Source organism: Passer domesticus, chromosome Z (assembly GCF_036417665.1).
Source record: "Passer domesticus isolate bPasDom1 chromosome Z, bPasDom1.hap1, whole genome shotgun sequence".
In the NCBI taxonomy this organism is placed as follows: Eukaryota; Metazoa; Chordata; class Aves; order Passeriformes; family Passeridae; genus Passer; species Passer domesticus.
Genome location: NC_087512.1, coordinates 26325403 through 26335829, shown reverse-complemented (window position 1 = coordinate 26335829; position 10427 = coordinate 26325403). Strand labels below are relative to the sequence as shown.

At 40.1% G+C, this 10427-nt stretch overlaps 1 long non-coding RNA gene across 1 annotated transcript; it reads left to right on the top strand.

The window, feature by feature from the left end:
* The first annotated feature begins 632 nt into the window (after window positions 1-632).
* Window positions 633-9491, top strand: LOC135289649 (uncharacterized). The gene is made up of 3 exons (XR_010352399.1): window positions 633-921; window positions 5201-5281; window positions 9282-9491. It is a non-coding gene; the product is annotated as an uncharacterized LOC135289649 (long non-coding RNA).
* The last annotated feature ends 936 nt before the right edge of the window (window positions 9492-10427 follow it).

Below are 10427 nucleotides of genomic sequence, written 5' to 3'. Positions count from 1 at the left end.
AGAGAACACAGAGGAGACACAAGTTATTGGAAAACTTCTGTGCATCCATCTTTACTGACAAGACTAGGCCTCAGTATTCTCTGACACAGGAGACCAGGGTAAAAAGTAATGTTGGAAGGAAGACACCCTTGGTCAAGGAGGATTAGGTTAGAAGCCATCTAGGCAAACCTGACATTCACAAATCCATGGGTCCTGAGTGGATGCATCCGTGAGTGCTCAGAGAGCTGGTGGACACCACTGCAAGGCTCCTCATGATAATCTTTAAAATGTCATGGTGATCAGGAGAGGCACTGAGGACTGGAAGAAAGCAAACAGCACCGTAGCGCAGAACTATTTAACTTGTTCATTACTTGTAAGAAGGGACATGTGTCTCCATTTGCAGTAAATGCACTGAGCACACAAAGCTGAGAGGGGTGGCCAATACCCTGAAGTGCTCAGAAGAACCTTGGTAGGTTGGAGGGATGGGCAGAGAAGAATCATCTGAAAATCAACAAAGGCAAATGAAGGGACCTGCACCTGGGGAGGAAGAGCCTCAGGCCCCTGGGGCTGACCTGCTGGGGAGCAGCTCTGCAGAGAAGGGCCTGGGGGTCCTGAGGACAACAAGCTGTCCATGAGCCAGCAGTGCGTCCTCGTGACCAAGAATGCCAATGGTATCCTGTGGGGCATTGGGAAGAACATTGCCAGAAGGTGGAGGGAGGTGATCCTATCCCTCTACTCAACCCTGGCTAGGCCACATCTGGAGTTCTGTGTCCAGTTCCAGACTCCTCAGGACAAGAGAGACATGGAGTTCCTGGAGCAGGTCCAGAAAGGCAACAAAGCTGACTAAGGGACTTGAGCATCTCTCTTATGAAGAAAGGCTGCAAGAACTGGGCCTGATCAGCCTCAAGAACAGATGATTGAGACTGAACACCACCAATGTCTGTAAGTATCTGAAGGGAGGGTGTCAAGAGGATGGACCAGGCTCTTCTCAGTGGTGCCAAGCTGTGGGACTCACCACAGATGAAGCTTTGCTATCCCCAAGTCCTAAGCACTTCTGACTTTTGGTGTCTTCTAAACACAGAAGTCCATGCCATAACCTGGAATATTTTGCACTGGCTACAGGATGTGGTTATAATGGAAAAGACTATATACAAAAGATAGTTCAGAAAATAATTTGATTCTGTATTAGTAATGTAATTCCTCAATTGTGTGGGAGTTCTATTTCTATAAAGGGGCATTCCTGTAAGGGACAACAACCGTTTTTCACAAAAGATTTCCATGTTTGGGTACAATTATCTGCTAAAGCCTGTACCAAACAAGGTTCCAGTCATTAAGTAGTATTACAAACATACCTGGAAGTTTTCCCTTTAGATTGCCATTCTTAACTATTACACACGTGCCTGTGTGACCAGCCCTGGGAAGTGCAGGGCAACCAGCAACTCACATGGGATAATGGCAGATCACACAAGATGTGATCTGTGCTGTGATTTCAATTGCAGCCCTGCAGCAGCAGTTACATCTGGAAAACACACATGGATAAACAAGTAGCAGCTTTGCCATTTTAGGACAGTGTTTGGACTAATTCAGTGAGGTCATCACATCCTTGTGGTACTGGAAGTGACAATATTTCCATCTGGGCTGAGGGGAGATAGGGTCGTGAGAAGCAATGGCTCCTAAATTACAGTGACATTTCCCTATCCCCAAGATCAGGTGATTTTTTCACTATTTAAAACCCAAATTACAGGTCAGCACTCCATAGTAATGCTTCAGGTACATGAAGAAGTGAGACATGGGTGTGTTTTTCTTTGTTCTATTAATAAACACTGAATAGCTTTGAATTATACATTTCCTCATATTGTGAGCAACACCGTGAAGAAGCTATGCTGCTGGCCAACCCTATACATCAAAGGGAAGGTGTGTTACCTTAATTAGCAGGTAAAACAGACAGCAGGTGACGAGATGCTGCCTGCTTTGAAGATAATGACTGAAAATCGTATCTCTGTGTCAAGCCAACACCCTTCACTTTACCTCCTCATGACTCTGGTTGAGATGACAAAAGGGAAGGGTAGGAGAATTCTGCTCTGACATCTAATGCAAAGAACACCCCATCCTTCTGCCTCAGGAAGATGAGGAGGATGCTCTGTGGTTAGAATAGAAACTACATTGAAGCAAGTTCACCTGTCCTCCCTTGGGCTTTGGATTGCTCTGAAGGCATATGTTTGTTTACCCAAGAAGGAGAAACACTGAGCACTTTTATGTTTCATGACAGGAGGTTATCCTGTCCTTTCTTATGAATACAGAGCTTAACTGAGAGGCAGCTTTGATCAATTATACCCACAGGGAGAGATTTTAAAAATAGCTGAACAAAGTAGACCCTCTATACACAATTTTCCAAAAAATTAGGCATGATAATGAATAATGAACATCATTGTCAGAATTAGCCACTGATTGCAAAAGAAATAATTATTGCTAAAAAGTGATTTAACCCTGGAAATCCCATACCTATTTACTTCAGATTTAATTTATTTCACTGACAAAAAATGCAATAAAATTTCTTCCTACTCTTTGTAGCATTCTGTAAGACTTATACCAGCAGGTAGGAACTGCACCTTTCAAATAAGTTCACACACAGATGAACTATCATAATTCCTAAGATGAACACAGTCTGATGATTAGTAGAAGTTATCTTCAAAGGGTAAGTGAGGAAAAGGATTCTCTTGAGCTGCTGAGCAGCATTTTTAATGGAGTTGAGCTTAACTGCTCAAAATTTCTTTGAAAAACAACCCTTTATATTTTTTTAGATTCTAGTTATACTTTGCAGAATAAATAAAAAATGAAGGTCTTGAGATTTGTGTTTTTAGGCATAGTTTACTCTGTATTATGGAGTTGTGCTGCAGAGTTATTAGAATCTGTTATTGTGCGGAAATTTTATGTGGGTATGATAACCCTTTCCAGTTGCCCACAAGGCCTGTTAAGGATCTGATTCAGTTGTGAGGACAGGATAAAGTGAACTGTCTTATACTTGGTACTTGTGTTGTCACTGTAAGAGCTAGGTAAACATGTGAGAAAATATTCTGGTATGTTTTTATAGAACACTTAACAGAAGAGAGTTACTATGTCTATTTTAAAAACGGATCCTACAGACAACATCCGGTGAACTACTGAAAATATTTTCTTCATAGACCCTCAGATCACACATGCAGGCTTCTCTTGGTAATGTTTCCAGAGCTCTGGTGTAGAGGTCAGGTTTTGAATGCATAGCATTAATTTACTTCCATGGTCTCTGCAGTGCAGCTAAATCTACATCAGGGCTTGAAATGAGTGATATAAGTGATCACAATGTAACAAATCCTGTTGGAAAATTTAAACAAACATTTTCTGAGATGAGAAATGTATATTTATTTTGCTTTTTACTTTCCATAACAAATTTGTAATGATTTGTTAATGCCGTTTATTTTAACTGCTGACTGAGTCTGTGAGATTGAAATATTCTTTGCAAGCCTGGAATAGTGAGAGCAGCAGTACAAACCTAAATCCTAACAATGTGCAATAGTTTGTTTGATTTATACAAGCTTTATGACATTTACAGTGTAGGTGCAAAGACAAAGCTTGCTCCATGGTAATTGAAGATACTTTTGATTTATAGTGGATCTATATGATCAGGCTAGAGGTGGTTGCATAAAAAGTTACTGTGTAATTCATAATGAAACAGAACAGAGTTTAATGTTTCAAATGCATGCTGAAAAGTCATAGATTATTAAGAAATTTAATGTCCAAGTAATTATGATTGTTACCTGACTGAGATGTCCTAAAAGACAATCTTCACTGACAGTTTGCTAGTCACTTGATGGATTATTACAACTGAAAAGAAAAGAAAAATAATGATAAACAAGAACTAGTGGTTCTTTTTGTAAATCAGGTCTACAAAAGGACTTGCTCTGTCTGGTACTACCAACCTACCTGAAAATGAGAATATGTGCTAGTCACCTTCATACAGCAGGTTTGGTTTCAGTTTCAGTGAAATATTTCTTATAGTTCTTATACAAAGCCAGCCCAGGAGAGCTGCATATGACTGCTGTACCTGATGGCAGTCCTCCAAGGACACTTTTACAATCAGATATATTTTCAAATTAACCCAAACAAAGAAATAAGGCAATTTGCCACTACTATGCAAGGTCTTTTTTGAAAAAAATGGAGCAGATGCCACCTTAATTTCTGAGCTTTATTGATTGCTTTATAAAATACGCTTTTCTTTTAAAAATACACTTTGAGTTGGCCTGCTGACCCTGGGAATTCAAACCTTATTATTCCAGTTTAAACAATTGCCACTGTATGGACAGTTAACAAAGCTAAATCCTGTCCCAGCTGAACACCAGATTCCCTGGGGAATTCAATCAGGCTACTTTATTCTGGTCTTTTTAAAAGTCAGGTCAAATAGCTGTTTGAATTGTAATGATCTCCATGTGAATTCTGGTTTTGATAGCAAGTGCTGGTACCTCCGCTTCCAGACAGATTTATTAATTGGATATTTTCTGCCATATGCACTGTGTTGCTGCTGCTGCTGCTGCGCTGCTGTTTTTTTACTCACATCTGAACCTTTAATTGTGTAAATAAGATAAATGAGGGAGCCATGAGCCCTGCTATCTTGAGGTACCAACTGATACCAAGTCTTCTGCTACACTTAGTAGATGTATTAAGAGTTAGGATAAGTTGTTAAAAGGTACTATCCACTTCTATATACATGTCCTCATTCTGGACCAGATCAGTGGGAGTGGGCAGGACCAAGGTTTTGTGTTATTTGATACCATCTTACATCCCTGCCAGGGGCAGGAAAGGGACCCTTTCTCTCTCCAAGAAGAAAGAATATTCCTTCTTGGTCAGGGGGAAAGCAGGCACAGGGTCTGTCCACTATTGTTTCATTGTCCTGGGCTTGGTGAGCATTTTGCATGTAAATCATCCTCTCCTTGTATCCTTTTGTTATTTAGTATTGTTCCTGCTACTATTTCTTATCTTATTGCTGCTTCTTGTAAATTGTTCTTACCACAACACATGATCTTTGCCTTTTGTGCTTCCATCTAGAGGGGAGGAGAAGTGAGTGCCAGCACAGTTGCACTGGAAGCACTAAATTGGGGAATACCCTTCCTAAACCACAACCCAGAAAGCTGCAGTTTGGAAAGAATCAGTTGGAATTCTTGATTAATTTCATCTGCATTTCCCCTAGGCATGCTGTTAAGAATGATGTTACAGAAGGATCCCAGTATTGCTGTAGCAGTCCTTAAGAGCTTCTCAGCAGACTGAATGCGTAAGAAAGCATTTAATTATTACTGATTTTTTTTTTGTTTGTTTTAATTAATTCTTTGGGTTTTATACCACTTTCAGCCACCCAGCAAATGATGGAAGGTAAGCAGCAAGCAGACATTCAGAGTCTGACAGTTTTACCTCACTAGGTCAACCTTACAGCCTTGAAAACAGTAGTAATATATTAAGTTGTTATGGCTGCTCCCACTTCCAGCATGGTTAAATTTTGTTCACTTTTTAAAAATTATCTCGCTGTCTATCACAGTATTTATTCTAGCAGTTGTCACCCTGGTAATGTTCTTCTAGACTGGAATCTAATCTTCCTCAGTCAAGGACAATGGCTGCCTTTTTTAACTCAAAACCTCTGGAAATTAACTACAATTCAGACATATAGTGGTATAATTTCTTTTTGAATGGTAGAAATATATACACTTTTCTCTTTTTGATTTTTCATTGAACTTTATCTAATTTTCTTCTGGAATAATTATTCTGATACTTCTCCAAAGGAGTACTTTCTCTAGGTCTATTTTGCCTGAGTTTTACCCCAAATCTTTAAAAACAATGGCAGTACATCTTTGCTTTAATTAAGTGGTTGCTTATATGCTTCACTGAACAGCATTCTAAATGAATTGATCATCGTTGAAGTTCTGTTGGAGTAAAAGGTCTGAACTTTCCTTCAGGCAGATTTTGTAGCAGTAGAGCCAGCAAGACAGCTGTACCTTTGACAGTGGTACCCAAAGGTACCACTCATCAGAAACTGGCACCTAAAGATTTAGGTATTGGTCCTTATTGTGCAGGGGACATTTATGCCAGTGCGGTGTTTGCTGCATTTGCCTGCTTGTTAGGAAGAATTCAGAGCATTCAGTGGTTACCTAAAACAGCTGTGTCCAGTTGCATGCCAAGGTTAGTAAAGCACTAACTTTACTCATAAGGAAATGCCTCTTTTGAGGAACAGTGTTACCATTTTCCTTGACGTTCCAGAGAAAACCTCTAGACAATGACCTAAAGATTTACACTGAGACCACTGAGAGTGTTGATAATAAATTTATCTAGGAATGCGTATGCTGAGTGTTTTCCTAACTCACTGTTCTGCTATACCTTACTTGGAGTGAATTCAGTGTAAAAGAAATGTGGAGACAGAGGGTAAAATATATTGTAGTGCTCTCTTGTTTCATTTACAGTGATCTCACACATGTTTAGCCTGCTGAAAGGCCATAAAAACAGAAGTCCCATACAGAAGCATATCTTGAAGGGCTTTCTGAGCCTGAGCTAGTGTCTGTTAAATGCTATTTCTGCCATCAGGTTACCTCAACACTGGCACTGTAAGGGCTCAAGTGCTAGAGTCCCATCACCTGGAGCAGCACAGTCAAACCCAGTATTTCCTGTGGTGGTCAGCAGGCAGTGGTTGATGCCTGACCATTCCATCAGCTGACTCACACACACCTTCCCTTTCAGCCCTGTAGTGGCACATGATTGTGTTCAAAAAGCTCAGATGTCCCTGATTCCCCGCAAAAAATGACCTAAACATGAGGAGGTTCAAAGCCTCAGGTTTTCGGCTGTGTCCATTGCATACTCTGCATGCCCCTGTTTCCACTACCAAAGACCTGTAGCTCAGAATTCAGGAGTGGCAGGAGTGTCGTGCATCCTGCCAGCCATCTTTGGTACAATGTGTCTTGTCTCTTCAGGGTTTTACAAAAGTGTCCTACTATGCTTGTGCTACTATGAAAAAGAGGAAGGAAAAGAGAAAGAGTGAAAGAAAAAAAAGGAAAAAGAGAAAAATAAAAAAGGAAAAAAAGAAAAAAGGAAAATAAAAAGAAAACAAGGAAAAGAAAAAGGAAAAGGAAAAGAAAAAGGAAAAGGAAAAGAAAAAGAAAAATAATGTAATGGAGAATTGAGTAGTCTCCTGTCTTATTACCAGTGTAATAAAAAATGTATTTTTGGCTTCCAAGTCATTCGGTTTGGGAGCAGTAGGATAGTCTGAACAGTCATTTTAGCAGTCATGGATTCCTGCCTTGAAGATTTTGTTCAAATTGAGGCGACTCACTTCTCACCCAATCGTCTGTGCTGCATTATAGTGGCAGATGGAGAGAGGAAAATCTGGATTTTTTTGCTTTCAAGGAACCACAAAAGTTAATGAGGTAATGTTGATTGTTCTGCGGCTGTAACTGAAGGAGGTCTCTGCACAGCACGTACATTGCTTCCTCTTTCTCTTGTGAGTGAATAGAACAGTGCATGAAAGAAATGCAGCTGAATCATTATGTTAGAGTGTGATAAATCAGATGTCAGAAATTATGTAGTGGGTTAGGAGTAAGGATAAATTTTATTTATTCCTGTTGGAACAGGAGTAGCATTGTAGAGTGCTTCTTGAGTTCCAAAAAATGGCTCTAGTTTCAAGAAAAAAAGAGTAATCTAAAATCTTACATTAGTACATTTTAGATATTCTTAAAAGTATTTAAAACATCATCTCATAGTATCAGTGATATAAAATCCAGTTCTTTGCTCACTTACCACTCAGAGCAATTTATCTATGCAGTAGATAGCCAAACACAGGAGTAAATGTTATTTTTTGACAAAAATCCTCACTCAAATAACTATTTTGCTGTCACTGCTGTTTACCATGGATCTGTGAGCTGCAGGTCTTGACCTTTTCTAAAGATCCAAAGAAGTTTGTGCTATGGTACATAATTAAGACTGATGGTTATGGTCAAAGTAACATTTCCTTATAAATTTCATCATTTTCTGATCTCTTTGGAGGCATGGTGTTTTACAATGGATGAAGTGTTCACCGTTAATAAGCATTTTCTTTGTTGTTTCCTCGAGAGCCATTCACCAGATTAACAAAACAACAGTGAGGAGCTAATAAGGGTCCTCTCAGCTCGACTTGAGAGGAGGACGTGCTAATGCCCCCAGGCAAAATGCCATTGAAACCAAAATGTCAGGACTGGTCACAAAGACTTTGACCTGTAATTGCGTCCAGAGAATTCAAAAGCGTGAGAGTTTCCAGGGGAGGAGAAGGGAGCAGTTTTGCCAGGCCATTCACCGCCTGCAATTAGGGACAGACCTTTTACAGGGCGAGCCGGCCCCCACCAGATCCTGATGGCTCTTCGTGGGAGCTTCTGAAAAGCCTCCCTTCAAACGCTTTGGCGAGGACAGATTGAAGGCAAATTTTGGAGACTTAAGGCGTGAGTGCCATTCTCACGTGTGTCTGCAATGCCCCCCTCCAAGCTCCCCGGGGGAACACCGGCAAACCAAATTAAGGATGAGAATGGAGTAGCTCCTTCCCCTTTGTGGGCAACCGCAAAGAATAATGGCTCGATGTGTTTTGGTTTCCTCAGTTCTAAAGGTTGTACCGCATTTCTTATCACCCGGGGATTTAAACCCTGAGGGTTAAGAGCAACGGTTCCCACGGAATAAACACTGACTGGAATTTGCATCCAAAATTCAAACCAAGTTGAACATTAGTAACATTTTAGCACACATTAGGCTATCGATCCTGGTTTTTTTTCTATATGAAATACTTTAATCATGAAAGTATAGCCAACTCCACCATAAAATACGTCACTCCAGCAATATGGCAGCTGATGTTAGAAAAAAGAGGCATAAACACTAGGTCGGAAACAGGTTGGAGGTAGAAACTGGTGTTCAGTTACAGTTTAGCCTGATCACTTCTGCTTGCACTACAGGTACCCTTCAAAATTACTACAAGAAAATATAACCTTTTGGCCACTTTCTGTCAAAGCTGACGTATCCAAAAGCTGTCTTCACTAGCCCCATGCAGAGATAATGGTCCAATATAAATCTCAAGAACAGACACCTAACAGAGTACTTCTGGCAAATAAAGAAACTTAATCCAAGCAGGTCTATATTTGCCACTGTTCCTTTCAACAATTAAGTTCCTACTTAATTTTTTAAGGCTCTGTGTCCTTTATCTATCTTTAAAATTACAGGTAGTACAGTTGCATTAAACTGAATTTCTCCTAATTTTATTTTATTTTCCTTTCTAGATGGACTCATGCTGCTTTTGTTGAAGGAGAATTGAGTTGTTAACACTCCAGATTTTCTTCTGGTTTTCTTCTTTCTATGTTTTGCAGCTCTGAAAAATACCTTGTGGATGGTGTCATTCATTGTGCTGCTTGCTGTCATCGAGCTTGTCATGTCTAGCCTCCCAGCAGCCAGACCTGGTTGGGACACACTTTTGTCCCATTACCGGGATTTTTTTATGGTATGCAAGGCTGGAGCAATTACAGTTCACTCAACAGCAGATTATTAAAGGAAGAGACATTACAAATACAAATCAGTTTGTGGGATTCCCCGTCTCATGTAATGGTTCCAAGACATGCCCTGAAAAATGTTGCTGTCTCTTGAACTAACAGATAAGGCAGGCAAACACAGGCAAGCACTTTCTCACTGGCTTTCAAGATTTTGGACAGTGTGGTATCTATTCTTCATTCACAGATTTGTTGATCAGAGTTGCGTCTCAGTAGCTACAGCTGGGTATTTATAATTACAGTCTACATCTTCACAGTCTGCTAAAAAGAGGGATAGAAATGAGTTATGTATGTATTAATATGAAAAGGTTACAGACATTCCTGTGTAGAGGGTATTACAAAATTGCTTCAGAAATAGTTCAAGGATTTGCATTTAACCATACATGCCCTGGTTTGTAACAAAATTCATTATGTGGCTGTGAATTGTGAGGAAATAAAATGTTGAATCTTGGTGAGGATACACACTGCAAAGCAAAGCCAAAAATAAGAAGTAGTCTTGTACTTTCCAGTTCTGGCTTGGGAAGTAGTACACCTGGTCATGCTCCAGCATGCTGCAGCACAGTCCATATGCAGAAGTCCCAACAATGAAAATGTTTGCATAAAGCCTCATATTCATAAATATTCTCAGTGCTAACCCAAACTTGGATGCAGGTTGCATTTTCCCTTTAGATTATTTCCAGTATAAAAAAGCTTTGGAAATTTTTAACCCCATCTTAACCCCCTCCAGTCCCAGCCTCTGACACACACAAATGACTTGCTTAGGATTTGCCAATAAGTAAAACGGAGCATATTTTCTGCAGCATGCCAGATGGTGAAGACCAGACGTGCAGGAGGTTCCTAATTAAAGCTTTAAACCTAGGGATGAGAAATGGCAGGTGCAGT